General features: G+C 38.3%; 1 protein-coding gene across 1 annotated transcript in view; it reads right to left on the bottom strand.

Annotated features, from left to right (window-relative positions):
- The window catches only part of LOC143357088 (uncharacterized), a 205,559-nt gene extending 188,571 nt beyond the window's left edge, over positions 1-16,988 (bottom strand). The window contains exon 1 of the mRNA XM_076793305.1: positions 16,958-16,988. The gene's annotated coding sequence lies outside the window, so the exon portion shown is untranslated. The remainder of the gene's footprint in view (positions 1-16,957) is intronic.
- Positions 16,989-17,374: the final 386 nt, after the last annotated feature.

Genomic DNA, 17,374 nt, shown 5'->3' with positions numbered 1-17,374 from the left:
CATTAGTATAATTAATATAGACACAGTAATTAGTAGCCCGACAATACTTGGGAGCCTTAACCCTATATGTTAAAATTATTAAAGCGAGAGAAAACATTGCTAAATGCGTTCAGTGTGTTGCAATCGATGAAGAACATATTTATTTTGCATAAAGATCCGCGTTCCAGTAACGAATTGTTTTGTCGAATTTTTTCGGAAGCGTTGAGAAACTCTTCACACGAGTGTATTCAAATGCAGAACTGCACTCGAGTGCAAGGCAAATCGGTTAGTGCCGGCGAAATAAACGATCCGGTTAATCGATTCGAAACCCTCGAACTGGTTTCACTTTCAAGAAATCAAGATCACAAGGACTCGCTTTCTTCGAGCGAATGCTCACTTACGGTGGACACGCATTGCCGGCTCTGTTTCCCGGTAGAAGTTCAATTATGCGAGTGCACAGCTCCATCATGAGCGTACTCATTGCGCGTTACAAGCGCGCGTGTTCTCAACTCTAAACTGCAAATTGCAAAACGACCGCAACAATTAACCGAACAGGACAACTGCAAGAGTAGTTACACTGTCGGGACTATTAGCCTGACACTGTACCTGCGGACCACCTGACAACCATTCGCTTCGAGTACATACCCGAGCACACTCGACGCCACTGAGATTCTTAACCTTGCTTTACTCGGGTTAAGGGCCCGGGGTAGTCACGTGACTTTTTAATGAATAATTTCCATTCACAGCCTTCAGACACTGACTTAAGACCCGTCTTGATCCGACGGGTCTTAAGTGTGTGACTAAACTTGTCACATTTTTTGCTCTGTATTATCGATATTATGAATTCTGACGCCAGAAACGTGCTTCAAGTTTTTGGCTCTATTTCGCAACAGAATCAAGACAAAATATAGCTCAATTTGTAGCTGGAGATATTTTCTAGTGGGCGCTGCTCTCGATTTCATCCAGAAAACTCATCCAATGGCATAAAAATGCTTGGATTCCACGGCATGCACATCGTCAATTTTTGGCCTACTTCGAACGCTTATATTACCAAATATCTGCATAATCTCGGCAGCTCCTGACCAGCGCGCACTAGATTGAACCTTCCTCTTTCGAATGAGCCCTTTACTAGCGACAAAATATTCTTATTTGAGGATGAAAACTTGAAGCACATAAAACCATTTTTTGACGGTAATGGTCACTCTACTTTATTGCGAATCTACGGAGACCGGCCCCTTAGGAATATTTTCGGCATCACCTGTATACACATCCCATTTTCAATTTACATAGTTTTTTTAAGGGATTGTGATGGAATGTTACAGTACAGTGACTCCCATTAATATTCGAACACTTTTCAGAAGAGAACAACTTCTTCAAGATCGGACCAAACGATTTAAATTGATTTGATAATTTAGAACTATTATTTTACTATATGACATGCAAAGAAAATTTTCAAAATTGCTATTGGTCGTAATCGTGAAGAAAATATGAAAGGTGGCTATCTATAACTTTTTTTATCTAGGTCTGCATTTATAAAAATATAGATACAAATATTGATATAGAAATGTTTTGTTTCTCTTGTGTTGCATACAAATTTTATTTTGTATTGTAAAATAGTAATAAATGCAACATGAAACTGTACAAATTTCTAAATATACGCAATAAGTGCTTACCTAATTTTTCAATGAAACAAAGAATAATTCGTCAGAACATATTTTTTTCGATTTTCATACTAACAATAAGATTTAATTAAGTCGAATTACTAAAGTATTTAAGCATTAGTGTTATTAAAAATCATCAAGCATCATTAATCATTATTTTCGGAAGGAAAACATGTTATTTAATGGAATCGTGTGTACGCCGTTTCCAGTTACTATCGTCAATAAAGTATCAGGAAACAAACTATCCTCCCTTCCTCCTTTTGCATTTCTTAATAGTCTGGAAAATGATCTTCGTTATGGTACCATTCAACTTTGTTATTCCGACAATATTTTTATCTTTAATAGCTTCCGATATAGCTTGGAGGGTGCCAAATTTTACACGTTATTTTCACCTCTCACACTTGGATGTCTGCCAACAGAAAAATACGTGTCCCTTATTTCTGGCCCTTCTGCAACCTTCCGAAGATTTACGAAAACCGAAGGAAAAGAAAATGCATAATATTCGTATTAAGAGTAATATCTCTATTATGATGAATATTTTTCATATTTGAAGTGAAAAATAATCTGTTAACGATAAAAGCAAAAATGATAAAACTCATCATTGTACATGAAGAAAATATTCATATTAAAATGTCCAAATATCATTAGAACATTTTAAAATGGAATAATCCTATTATTTTTTAAAAATTCATATTTACTCTTTTACAAACAAATTCGAATTTTCAATACTTTTAATAATAAAATACTATTAATAATGACTTTTAGGCCACCCTGTGTGCAAACTAATTAATGACTCTTTCTTCATGAATTTGTTATCCATTTAAAAACAACCAATATACATTCAAGTCCCAAAATAATCCCCATCGCAATTGAATGTAATATAAAAGAATCTAAAACAGTGTTCCAATATCTAGGGTAAGGGACCCAATTACGGTGCCTATATTAAATATACTTATTGTCAAAGCATATTGAATATTAAAAAAGAGCTATTAGATCTTTTCAATAAGATCAGTTAATAGATATGTAATATATTTCTCTTTCAATACTCATTATGCTTTAAAAATAAGTATAATTAATATAAGCACAGTAATTGGTACCCCTACAGTAATTAGGTCCCTTACCCTACTCACGGATGAATTTGTGTACCTAACAATTTTTCCACAAATAACATTTCAGTAAACAAGACATTGTTTTACACAAAACTGTAGTTACAGTTATACTTACAGCCTTCTTTACTCCGTCCCTTCGATTGTAATAAAAGTGTACGATCGATTCAATGGCAATGGCAACGATCGGCTAGAACCGTTCAATATTCCGTAAGATTCGAGAAAGAACCTGCTGACCGTATTCTGAGAATTTAAATAATTGCCGAAATTTTATTGGGTGATAGGAACAGCAATAAAACGGTGGTCACTGTCTCGAATAATGAGAGTGTCCGATGGCCTACTTCGGAAATCAATAAACAGCGACAGCCAGCACGAATCTTTTAGATTGTTATGGGAAGTGGCGCGAGTAGATTAAACAATTGAAAACTGATTTCCAATCGAATGCATACTCGTGTTAACCAATCCCGAGCAGCCGTGTGTGAATAAAAAAAAATAAATCCCTTTTCCATTTCGTGTCCATAGTTCCCCGTGCATGTAACGGTCCCCCTTCGTCCCTTTTTTTTCGTGTTTTTAATATTTCCGGCATGTGAAAGGGATAAAGTGGTGAGATAAAATTCACTGGTATTGTGTTGTTATCACGCCCGCGTGACATGTTATACACGTATAGTTCTTTAATCAATGAAATATGTGGCTGGTACAGGATTAGGAATACTATGCGATAGTTTTCTTCTCGAGGTAATCGACGGTGCAATAAAAGTTAGTCGCTAATTGGAGTTTTAATTTGGAGAGCTATTTTTCACGAACGTTGTAACAGTTTTCACCCAACAATTTTTTTAATATTTTGCTTGTAATATAAAAGTTGAATGAGAGACCTAAAAAGAGGTAATAATAGTAACGTGAGAGCGGTTATTTTAATAACCTTCATAACATGGAATTTAAATATTCATACGTGGATACATGTGTTGAAACTTGTTAACATTTATTTAAAAAATATAGGTATAACTTAAACTGTTTACGATATTCCTGGATTTTCTGGAGTTTTATTCTCGCATTACGTAACATCACGTCAAATTATTTCTTGTAAAAATATTGAAGTTTGGCAGTATACAATATTTGCATAAAAACAGAGTGTCCCAAAAAGTTTGTATTCCCTTGGAATAATGAAATAGAACGAGTTCTAAATTCTATGTAATTTGAACTATTCTTTATTATCTTAAGAATATTAATGCAGTTACTATTAATGTAGTAATATTTTACAGAGATCATATTCATTTTACTACAGTATTAAAATAATAAATAGTTTATGCATTGACGAGAGAAATGAGTAGCTGCAATTTGTAACTCTGGAAAGAGTACAAGAATTTAAGAATAATAATGTTCACACTAGTTATACTGTTTATTAAAAGTATTCAAGGAAGGAAGAAATTTTATTTGTCTCGTGCAACGGATGCAAACAATTTTTATTTTCCAGAAAGATCCACCGTCCACGAGAAATAGTTTGTAAATCATAATCATCGCATTTGTCGATTAAATTTCGAGCATAAAAGAGTTTAGCAAGATACAAGAGGAAATTAAAAAATTCTGAAGTATTGTTTCGAACCTCGAAACGGAAACGCGCTATTTCATTTCAACGATGTTCGCCGTTGATCCCCGGCAAGACATTTAACGTGCAAAAATGTGTTTTACAAAACTAGGGAGAGAAAAAAAACAAAAAGACGAGTCGGCCGAAAGAGGAAAACACATTCTCGGAGACTGGTGTCGCGGTGTTGGAAAAAAATAATGAAACCAGGTCGCGGGCCGCGTGGAAACGTAAAGAATTTGAAAATGCGATGCGTCACGGCCCGTGACACGTAACAGACGCAAAAGAAATGAAGCTGCACGCGCGACCAATGGGAAACAGCCGACGAAAAGAATTCATTGTCCCGCGAAAAATGTCCTATTAACGTTTTTCTCGCCGCGCGGACTCCTCAATCATCGCCTTGACTGTTCATTAACCCTTTGTGCGCCGCGTTGAACCAGCGACATATGTAGGACTTTCAATTTTCTTCCTTTTTTCCATCTTTTTTTTCGCCACCCTCTCCCACCATTGTTGGACACGAGCTGTCCTGTTACTTCTGCCCTCGGAAAATAACCCCGGCTTTGTGCCGCTGACGTCTCTGCAATTTTTCAGACATGTTCGCAGACTCCATTTTAACGTACAATAAGGTGCCGCGACTATGACATATACTACCGGTCAAAAGTATGGGACCGGGTTTCGTAATTAGCAGAAATGAAAAATACTCTGTCACCGAGGTCTTTGCGGCTCTTACCTCGAAATATTAAACGTTCGCTTGAACGTGCGCTCGCCGGTTCCTTTGACAAATCAAAGCTGGAAAAGTCTAAGGGTGTTTGTGCGTTCATAGTGTTTTGGAGCATGAAAATGTATTGCAGTACAATGAATTTTATAATTATGCACCTTTTTGAACTATTTTACATGCTTTTATAGAGACATAAACGTTACGGTTTTGTGGGTAATTTTGTGCTCTTTGACTAATATTTAGTCTAATATTGATTATTAGACTGCGAATCATTATGCAAGATCAACATTTTCTGCTCCATTTGTAAGAATTAATAGTAAAGAAAAATGAGTCTTTTATTTTTGTTTAACTTGTACCATCTTCTCCATAAAAACATAAAATCTGCAGTCCGAAAATTTTACTCACAGGGGACATAAATAACTTTTTTTGAAATTTTCTTATGCGACTAAATTTCTAGATCGGAAGCACACAATCTGAGACAAAATTTATCGTCCTATACCCTCTAGTTCCCAAGATATCTCAAAGACTAGGGTTTTTACCCTCCAATTCGAGGGCTGTTTTCGCCCCCTAGATATGGATCACTTCAGATACAATAAAACGTGTGAAATATGTTTGAACAAACTATATCATACACAAATTTCATTGAAATCGATGTATTACAGTTAAGCGATGTTCCTTGTGAGTAAATAATATGGAATACTGTGTATGAATAACAGTCTGCGTTACTATAACGTGACAAGATTCAAGCTAAAAATGTGTCCATACAATTTCATTGTTCAGTATGTATATAATGTATAACAGTGGTTATACAAACTGGAACTGCAACAAACTGGGCTGAAATAAAAATTTGATTTCTCACTTAATATGTTTAATAGGTTGAGAATAAAATCACAGTATTTCGAAATTCTTCTAAAGTTTTTACTCTTTTAAATTTCACGTGCACATTTTTGTTATAAATGCATAGAATCCGCAGTCTAGTTATTATACATGCAATCGATCATTTTGGGATTTGTATGCTGAAGTGAGAGAGAGAAAGAGAGTTATAAACGCTGATCAAATCGATTCCGTTGCAGTGACACATGAATATTCAAGTTAAAAGTGTTTAAAATAATGTCACAATTGGTTTCATTCACAAAACAAATGACAAAAATGTAACAAATGTAAGAATAAAAATTGAAACAATTAGGGCAATTGTACAAATAAGATTACACAAATTGTGTACTTCTAACATCCTGAAGAAAAGCTTGAACTACTAATATCCGCGGAATTACGGTTCGAGTTACGTTCTGAAAATTAATTCCCGCGGTACGAAAGCTTTCACAGAGGAAAGTTAGATGACAACATCTGCACGCTACTTTTGCCAGGATCGCCATTTTTCTGTCAGACCGCCGTTACAGCGACGCGCAGTGTACTCAAGCGAACATAATTTCTGATGCCGCTCTCCCAAAAGAGACGTTAAAGACGAAATTTACAAAGTGACAGAGGGGAGAGAGAATCGTGTATAGTGTGTCGGCAGAGTTCGCGTACGAAACGGAAAACCCGTGGCTTTTATAATGGAATAAATAAGTAAGCGGAGCTCCTATTTCCGTCGTGGCATTTTAATTTCCTCAGGAGATATTTCATCCAGTTGTTCTTCTTTCTATTTGCCACCTAACCAATCTCCTTTCTGTTGGCAACGCTATTTCTTTCTGCAAGCAGCTACGGCCGTTGCATGAAACCATTTCGCCGGGTTGTACAGAAAGAACGACCCGTTCCTTTGTCTAATATATCGAGAATCTTAACAATATGCAGAATATGAAAAGCTCGGATGAAGAAAAGAAGACATTATTAAACTCTTCCCTCATGTTACATTCCGCGCGGCCGGCCGTTGTTTTATTGTTCAACATTTTCACGCAGGAAATGAACTTATTCATTTAAAGGGGTAGACTACCTTGACTATCTAAAATTGTGCTATGTTCCCGAGAATTCTTTTCAAGGTTAATTAATGAGTGAACATTTCCGGTTTCATTATTCTCCTTTTTCAATTTTAATGAACAACACGGTTATTAGCTGATTTTAACTCAGTCTTTTATTGATGCGTAAACTGGTGACAAGAAATTCGAACTTCTGGAATGAAAAATTATTTTTATCCTGAAACTAGAAAGTATTATCTAAAGTGTAGCGTAGAACTTTTAAGTATTACCATCATTTGCAGAAACTGGCAGCGGTTTGAATCGAAAAAATCGCTTTAATTCATTCAGTAATTTTTCCAGAAAATCCAGAAAATAGTGGGGGAGATAGTTTCAGTGATGAAATAATTTTAAAAAATATGTCGCAGACGGTGATTAGGTAAAACGAGATTTCGAATATGCGGACATCGTGATTTATTTCATGCGGTAACCGCACTGGCAACATTTTTCAGTACAATATTTCAGAACGGAACAAACGCTGCCGTCCCGCCCAGATTTCCGCATATTTCTATAAACACGGGATGCAAAACGCACGTCCTGCAACGTCACGGCGAAATTGTTCTATCTCGTCTCGCGGAACGGAAATATTACTACATGTAAATTTATACCGAATTAACCAGTGCCCGTTCGCCACAGACGCGACTCCATTCTCCCCTCGAAACGACGAATTTCGTGTATACAGGGTGAGCTGATTAGAATTGCTACGTTCAGCAGTTTTACACGATGCGATGCAATATTTTCACCCCTTGCAGTACTATTTTACTCACGATTACAATTACTAGAACTTCTTCGTCCTCAATCGTTTCAATATTAGCATTAGAGTATTCTGGTTTTCCAATGTGAAAAAACTGATCTTTTTACATTTTTTAAAGTGTCAGTGTTTTGGAATATGTGTGCAAAAGGATTTGTTTGAATTCTTAAAATGAACGTAATTACAGCGTTTCAGGAACACAACTCGCATTTCATGTAATTCATAGTGGGATCTTTAAACATGTTTTTCGCGAAACCACTTTTTCTCGAAACTGTTGCCACAATATCTCTCAAACCAAAACATTTGAAGTCGGTCGTTTCTCTCTTATTTTGTAACGTGCTAAAGACGGAGAAAAACAAAATGCACCCATCTTGTAAACATTCAAGATTTTTAATTCAGAGTCGTTCAAACCATAACCACTTTCGTACAGATTAACCCTTTGCACTCGAAGCTATTTTAACTCCAAAACGAAACATTTCTTCCGACCCGGAATATTTCCCTTCTATATATTTCTTTTCGTGTTATACATACGAAAATTGTGCAAGTTACTCGTACAGTACTGAAGTGTTTAGTAATTTATTGACTACAAACAAATTTAATAATGTAAATATATTTTGAATAATGACACAGCAATTTTTAGTGACGCCTTACAGTCGCCATTCGAGTGCTAAGGGTTAATATACTTCCTCATTTCTTGTTTTCGATCAGCAGAAAAATATATAATTCATGCAGTTTTGATTATTATCCCTTTGCACTCGGATGTCCCCTCTAAGGGGACATTACGAGTCTAGAATCGATGGCTCCGAGTGCAAAGGGTTATCACTTAAAAAAAAATAACTTATGTACTTCATATACCCTGTAACGTTGGCCTTTTCCGCCGCCTAGGGGAGAGGGAAACCGGACAACTCCGAGATTTTATAGGCACTGGGACCGGGCCGCGCGCGGTCCACCCGGTATAAACGCGTCTTCGAAGGTTCGACGCTAAAAAGGGCGTCCGCTGCTCGGGCACCAGGCACCGGAAGGGTGCCACTCGAAACGCGGCAATTTTTCGTGCTCCGGAAACACCGAGGACAAAAATCGGACCTTCGAGTATCGCGAGACGGAGAGGATACGCGAGCGGTTCGAAGGTTCGGACACGGGAATAGTGGGGTTAGTCCTTACGGCAAAGCGGATCTAGCAGGTCGAAAGAAATCTCTACGATATTGGCACTAGTTCTTTAACCCGTTAGCGCCCATTGTACTCGCTTGAGTACAGGATAACAAGATTATATTTGTTTGCTTCTAGCGCCATCTAAGATTGACTAGATGTTTTGTCCATCGTTTGCAAGTACTCACTAAACGTACTAAAGTATTACTAAACATACTAAAAGTATTACTAATGGTTATCTCTTTTTTACCGACCATAAAGGAGATATTCGCACATATTTTGATTCTGCAGTCAGGTATACTGCGAGTCCCTGCACGCTCTGTTGATATCCGTTCAGTACAGTGTAGAAACGATAATCATACGAGGGTGAGGTGGACATGCATTAAGTGTAAAGTTACATTGTGTACGGAAAGAGACTGTTTCATCCAATACCGTTCATAAGCCCATTGTACTCGATTGAGCACATATATATAGCTTCCTGTTATTTTTTTTTCTATTACTGTCATATATGGATTTACTTCTAATAAATATCTAAGTACAGTTATGTGTGTTTTATTAATTTTATTTTTAAAAAAGTTCTTGGGCGTTGATGGGTTAATCAGAGTCAAATGGTACAAAATACGCATCCACGAGGCCGCACCCGAGAACCCGGGCTGTTCAGACAGAATTTAGTGAATCGATGGTATATCGTGGTTGTCGTGAGATTAAATTCCGCAGTCGTACGGTAATTCGGTACGCTATACGAGTCTCTTCGAGACGAGATTTCGCGGAACGTGGATGAACGGCGCGATTATAATGGGACGGTCACGATAGTTCCTGAAACGGGACGGTATTCGACGCGTTCGACGCACGATACGTGAGATCGCGTTTCCCCAAGGGCACAGGGTCGTCGTCGAGCCTTCGCGGTTCGGGAAGAGATGATGTTCGCAACGCAATACAAGATAATGCCGGACACGACTATACTCTGCACGTCCGCGACCTCTCCGAGGAAAATTTCTGATCTCTTAGCTGATGGGAAAAATGCCCTAAATTTTCAATGCGCCTCCGACTAGGCGCGAGCTAACGGTTCGAGGCGGGAAGCGCCTCGGCACTCACGAAACAGAAAACGAGACGATAGACGTGTCGTTCTCGCGCAAAAATTATTGCCACCTCGCGAAATCAATCAAAAAGGATCACTGCTTTGACTTACCGTCCCCGTTGTTCGTCTGGGCCTCTCTTAGGGTGGTTCGTTACGGGATGGTGTCTCGGTGTCGTCACCTTGATCCGGCACTCGCACAATTTACCGCGACGCGACCAAGGGGTCCTTCCGGAACGGGAACCAACGCGACAATGATCCTTCGATTTCCGGTAACGCGACGCGTCGATCCTCGTTTCCCCCACCCTACGCCTTACTCGTGATTTTCCTAATAGGGCGTGCTTCGCCCGCGAAATCATAAATCGCAAAACCGTAACCTTGAGCGGTCCTCGGGCCCCGAACCATACCGCGAAATACCATAATGGTCGCGCCTTACGGTCGGGGGAGGTTCGAAACCCCTCCCCAGAATACGACCATACCACTCACGCCATAACCTCATTTTTGGGTTTTCGTCCTGCTTTGGCATCTCCGGGTTGAGGGGCCCGTGTGCGGCTGTCCCTTTTCCAGTTTACCCGTGCACGGAATTTTTCCACGAAATCTTCACAAGGGTCAGTGGTGCGCGTAGCACATCCCTGAAAATTAGCCGTACCCGGCGCAAATTTTGCAACGCCACTTTCTTTTTGTACCTATAAATATTGGTACCAAATCATGATACCGTGAGTTTAATAGTTCTCCTGAAAAAGAATCTTAGAATTTGGTGAAAATTCGATCTCGAAACCCAGTCTACCCCTTTAACACGTTAAGTGCCAAATATCATTCCCAGAGATTCTTACAAAATCGGAGTGATTTAATTAATGAAAGCGAAACTAGAAATTTTATATGTATTATAGGGGATTCTGTCTTAACCCTTTTGAATTCTAAAGATCTTAATAAAATTCGGTTTATCTGGATATGTCACAATAAAAATGAATGTCTAAACCTAGTAAAAAATCACTGTTAGTCATATGTGACTGCCATGGCAGTTAACGTGTTATATAATTTATCCCAAAGACGATTATATTAGGTTGTTGCATATGAAACGTCTGATTGCTGACAGTAACATTAAACAAACATAACTTCTTCCTACATAAACCTTCTTCGCCAAGTCAAGCACCGTTGGAATCAACATAATATTACGTGAACGAATTACAAGTTTCATGATTGCATTACGGTAGAAATTGAATTTTCTAGTCGTTTACCTTCTTCATTGACAAGACTGCTCCAGTTTTGAGTATTTCCATCAACGGATGGTGCGTTCATTCGCTACCAGATTTTTACAAAAAACATAATGCATAATGCTGTCGTCAATATGTTCATTTTTCCTCTAATATAACAAGCATTACTCGACAACCACACTGACTGACATTGGAAGTAAACTGTATATACAAAAGTAGAATTAACACTATGACTGCCAAACTATAAACCTCAAAAATTCCATAAAATCAAAGTAAGTTATTTAATGAAATAAAAATTGAAAAAATTAAATGTGTGATATTGAGTAGTCCTCCAAGTTTGTTGTGTTTTACAGATTCAAATTTGGTACAATGAATATATTAACGTAAAAATTCATTTTAAAACCTGGACAAATAATTCCGTCACCCATATATGGGTGACATGGCAGTCAACGTGTTAAATGTTCAAGTAACAACTGAAGATACGACTTTAGAGTTCAGCTTAAAGTGGTGCATAATAAACCTGCAGGCTATAATAGTATTTCTTGATCAAAACCGCTTCGTAACATTTACATTCTGAAAAATCGTTTCATATGCAACAACCAAGTATATTCGAGGAAGACCATATGTGCGTGATATTTGGAGGATTGCCTCTAATGTTTGCGAGCCAAAAGTCAGAAAGCCAGCGGCGTTGACCCAGATTCCTATAATTGGTCGAACCTCCATTTTTCTATCCCCAAGCAGTCGCCGCACCGTCCTTCTTACCATATTTCAGATCTCTCAGTATATCAACCGTGCGATCCCTGTATGCGTGATCGAGGAGCGTCAGGAGGCGGAAAATTAGGAAGATTCACGAGCAGCCAGCCCGGATAGCTATTCGTTTATCTGTCCAAGAACGAGGGGAAGACACTTCCAGAGGAATGGACGCGGAAAAGATTCGAGCGCGATTCGAAACGGCACGACCCGCGACCGCCGTTCCGCACATTCTTTTTTCTTTTCACGTCTGCAGGACCGAAAGAACATTTCAAAACCGACACGGCCTATTTGTCTGTGGTGACCCCGATGGTGCTGTGACAACACGAGACTGTAGCTTCTCTGCCTCTCTCTCTCTCTCTCTCTCTCTCTCTCTCTCTCTCTCTCTCGCTCTCGCTCTCTCTCTTTCCAAACCGCGTTTTTTGACATTTTTCAAGATCTTCCTGTCTACCACCCATTTCCCCGTCCTCTGCTCGCTCTTTGCGCAGGGCCGCATCATGCTCCTCGTACACCCTAGATTCTTTTATATTTAAACTGCGAAACTTTAAACAATATCCAAATTTCCCGCTTCGATTACTATTGGTTTGTTGTATTAGCTTTTCCCAAAAGCTATGTCCATTTTCATCTTGTTCAGGAAATGTCTTTTTAACCGTTTCAGTGCAGAACAACAACAACAAGAACAATTGTTCGATTCTAATTTATAGATTTCCAGTGATAGAATTTCATTTTATTCCGACATATTATTTTATTGCAATATTAGAATCGATATCTTATTCTTCATGGATTCCTCTTCAGTATCATCAATTTGGTTCGGCATTTTTTACTTGGATTTAATTTTCCGGCACTGAAAGGGTTAAATTTCATAAAGTATATCTAATCACAAAAAAAACTGAAATGGTTGTCTTCTATTTTTAAAAAAATTCAAACACTTTCCTCGCGTAAAGAGCAAGTTTTCTAGCAAAGAGGGCATAAACATTGGTATTCTATCGTTGCAAACATCGCATGGAAGAAAATAATGTTGCATGGCGTAATACAATATCAAAACCTTTCAAGAAAGCGCACGAAAATGGGCTCGGCGCAGCAGCATTGAAAATAATGGTCTGCAAAATATTAAGCGCATGCAAAAGTTTTAGTATTTCTCAATAGTTCATGCATAATGGCTAGACAGCAGATTTTATGCATTTATGACAAAAATGAGTAGGTGTCATTTCAAACTGTAAAAACATTACAAGAATTTAAAAGTACTGTTACATTATTTTCAACCCATTAAACATATTAAGAAACAAAATAAAGTCCAGATTGTTGCAATTTATTGCAATTCAAGTAGAAGATTTTTATTTTGCATATAGATCCGCTGTCTAATAATGCCTAATAATGATGGATGATTATAATCTTCCGTCTTCTTGTGCAATTGTTCGTTTACTGCCGATGTGTCTAAATAACAAACTTCATTATAGACCGTTAAAAAACCTCGAATGTCATGTTTAAATAAGAAAAATTAAAAAAAAAAGTTTAAAACTTTAGCACACGTCCAATAATATCAATGCGTTTAACGACTGATTGAATAATACTATTTTATTGACCAACAATTTCGTTTCATAATTTTTGCAGTGTCCTGATCCAGGTACAAAGACCAATCCTCCCCTCTAACTTATATTTGATGCACTTTTGGAATTATCAGGTGGTCCTAAAAGTTCGTTTGATTCTTGATCAAAGCATGCAACATAAAATCACCATAAGTAGTCTCTAAAGTAAGCAAACAGGTGGGATTAAATAAGCTTAAGAAAAGAGAAAACATTAACAAAAAAAAAAAAAAAAATAATCGCTCGAGCTCATGTCGATAATATATACTGCTGATAATATTATGCGACAATATATAAAATTTTGTGCGGGGAGTTCATTTTGACGGAAAGGTTCATCTTATGGTTCTAGGTATCACAATTTTTCTGTAGCCCCGAAGTCTTTCGTAGGCCACGAACACTGAGGTGCCTGTAGCATAAGACGGCCCTGTGGTTGCCCTCAGGTTTTGTCGCTCGCTGTAAGGTAAAAGCAAGCCCTGCGCACTGTACAGTTTTTCCCACTGGTGCGATTAATGATGCTCATTTTCTCTTCGGATTGCCGGAGTAAGGGGCAAAGACGCTGCCGGATATTTCTCTTTCTCGCGCGGCGGCTTTCCTCTAATGGACTTACGGCATGAAGAACTTCGTTGGTCCCACTATCCACCTACATAAATAAATTCCGTTTGATGGCGACGATAATTGCCGCGACGAAGGGATGGACATCCAGGTCGTATATTTCGCACGGGATCTCGCGTGTTACTCGAATGTAGGGTAGCATTTCGGTCGACAGACTTCAGAGGGTCTTAACGCGTTCGCGATCACCGACGAGAATGATCGCTCACGTCCAACTGGATCGCGGACGTTTGCATTCGACATGTTCGCAGACAAGTTTGACAGACATAAAAAATGTATAAAAATATTCTTGAGACGCGACAACGAGTTCTTACGCATCGAAGAATATTATGACAGGTTAAACACGACCAATTAACATCTTTTTATCGAACTAGTAACGACTCTTCCGGTAAAAAGAAAATCCGCTGTCTCCGCCATATTCTCGATATTAAAACATTCCGTCCCTTGCTGAAAGAAATTCACGAAGCACAAGAAATTTCCGCATAAAATAGCCGCTCCACTTGGCATAAAAATTTTCTCCGAATTTATATTCTCGGGCATTGAATAAATATTTCTTGAACATCCTCGGCGCTGACACCGCGTACGAGGGTAGAAAGTATCAAAGCCGGATTATCGGCCATTCTTCGAAGACGCCCGGTTTCCTGAAAAAGGATCCGATTTAATGGAAATGACAATTACCATCCGTGCAAGAGCACAATATGTTCTGCGACATGGGATTTCCACCTTCCAGCCTCTCATCCACGGTGCTTCCGTGGGACGACGGGAGGGCGAAGAAAAGGGTGGTGGTGTGGGAGGGTGAAAAGAGTTTTCGAGATAATGGCGCGTGGCTGAGAATCGGGATCCTTTTATTCGTGCAATCTCGGAGGGGTATATGCAGCCGGGGAAGCGATACGAGAAGAAGCAGCGGAAAAGGATACCGAAGAAGTGGCTCTTACGGCTTTTGACCTCCTACACCGATCGTCAATTTCCATCGATTGCTCTTATTTCGCTCGAGTCGCGGAGGACTCCATAAACATCCCCATCCATCAAACACAACGCCCCCCCGCCCCCTACGCCCCGCGATATCATAACTCCATGCACACATACTGCGCGCGCCGGTGATAGTTTACTCCGAGAGTATTGCGGACTTATTTCTTTGGCCTGCTCCCGGGGAACTTTTCGTCACAAAAATTTTATTCGACGCACGCCGCTCGCGGGACACTATGGAACAGCTGTGACTGCATTCATTCGAGAATATAAAAAGTTTTGAACACGAGACCGCTCGGGGAGCAGACATTTTGCCTTGTGACTTCCGTCTACAGCACGCATCGCGGCAAACGCGATACCGTGTTGCCAACGGAAGCCAGCTTCGTGGTTTCTTCGGGAATTTTTAATGTCACTGACACAATAATCTATGATTATTATATTGAAGACGTTTTGAGCGTTTAACGATAGATTTATGCAGTTATAGCTTATGAAAATTTTCGAAAAATGCTACAATATAAAATTCGATAGAATCTGGTACGATTTTTATTTGGTTTAGATCTACAGGGGCTGTTCCCATGAAAAATAGGATTTTATTTCATTCCATTTTCTGAAAATTTGTCTGCAAAAATTGGAAATTGCATAAACATCCGCGGTCTAATTGTCATAAATTGTACGTTTGCAAATCATTTTTGCAGGCCTCTTGCTTTCACTTATACCGATTATAACGAAAAGACAAATATCTGAAAAGTTATGTTGTGTGCTACAACTTTAAATAGCAAAGTATATAAACTTAATTTGGCTATATTTATCTAAGTACTACGATCGTGAACGTGATATATGTGTGACGGTGAACGTGTTAAACCTCAACGTTGTACAATGGAGGATCTAGCTCATTTTAGTCAAGTAGAAAGATAGGAAAATGAACAGAAGATTGACTGTTATTTTATAAAGGAACTGAAATTGAAGCTTTGAAACTATAAGTCGTTCAAGATTTAAAGTATTGTTTGAAATGGCAGAAGTATATGTATATGTGTTTCATTTCAACTTTGAATAAAACGTAAATTCCCGAGGTAGAATGATGGCGGTGTTATGGGTGCATTCAACTATTTTTACAGTTACCGTTGGCCAATCCTGACTGGGTCGTGTAAATGGGAATGTCGTTACTCCTCTTTACAGTCTCGTTCTTTAAATGTCTCTCGTAACAGTCAATTTCGACCGAGCAGTGCGTGCACTTGGAAGCATGCTGCGTATTTTAAAGTCCCTCGTGAAACAGTTACTACTAGTATGACAGCTGTAACTTGGTTTAAAACGTGGAGACCATAAAATGCATGTCATTAGTGAAACGAAATATTATGTTGAAATTCATTGTCCCAATTATGAGAATCCCATTTCATGCCACGACGAAATTGAATATAATATACCTTTTTAAGTTATCATTACAATCGGAGAGAAACATTAATTTATTTCTCCATGGCATGACTACAAAATATTATTCTAATTTTCTGCGTTCATGTACCGACGAAGTAAAATAGTTAATAATTCACTTAGATTATGGTTCGTACCACGAAAATATCTATAATTTAATGTTTGATTTCATGTTCTTGAATTTCAATTACGTTTTTGGTTGAAACAATTCTTTAAACAATAAGAACTGTATAGAAAGATACGATATAGTTTGAAAAATGTATTTTTAATGACAACTAACAGTCTTGAGAATAAAAATAATTTTGATTTCGAAAGTTGGAATAATTCATTAGTGATGATTACCAACATGTGAGGAAATAGATGTCGATTTTTACAATTCCCTGATTTGCGTAGCATTTATTTTGTTCTTTATCGTATGCAAGTTAAGAGACCATCTGCAAACTTACTATGAATGCACTTTCCTGTGATCTTGCCTCAGTGGTCAAGCGACCATAAAGCTTTCGAAACGACGAAGCCCATTTATTCGTGTAAATTGCATTGTTGAGGGATGTCCTTACTGTCCTTCGGGAACTGCTGAACCAAATTCGAATTGCTCGTATCGGTTGCCAACATTTCGATCTCTCCTCGTTTTATATTATCCCCTATTTCACTGCGGAAACCTTTCGTCAAATTTTTTAAGTCAAATTAAGTGGAATCGTATCAAACTTGTTTTCCCAATTCCTTAAAAACAATTGAGTCATGCATTAACCTTTTCCACTCGGATGACAAAAGGCACACTAAAAATTATCATATTATCGCGATTAGAAAATATTTTTACACAACCAAATATATTTTTTCAGAATCAATTGCTCAAAATTTAAATG

This window comes from Halictus rubicundus, chromosome 9 (genome assembly GCF_050948215.1).
Source record: "Halictus rubicundus isolate RS-2024b chromosome 9, iyHalRubi1_principal, whole genome shotgun sequence".
Taxonomy (NCBI): Eukaryota; Metazoa; Arthropoda; class Insecta; order Hymenoptera; family Halictidae; genus Halictus; species Halictus rubicundus.
The sequence above is the reverse complement of the archived record's forward strand: the minus strand, read 5'-3'. Positions and strand labels throughout refer to the sequence as shown.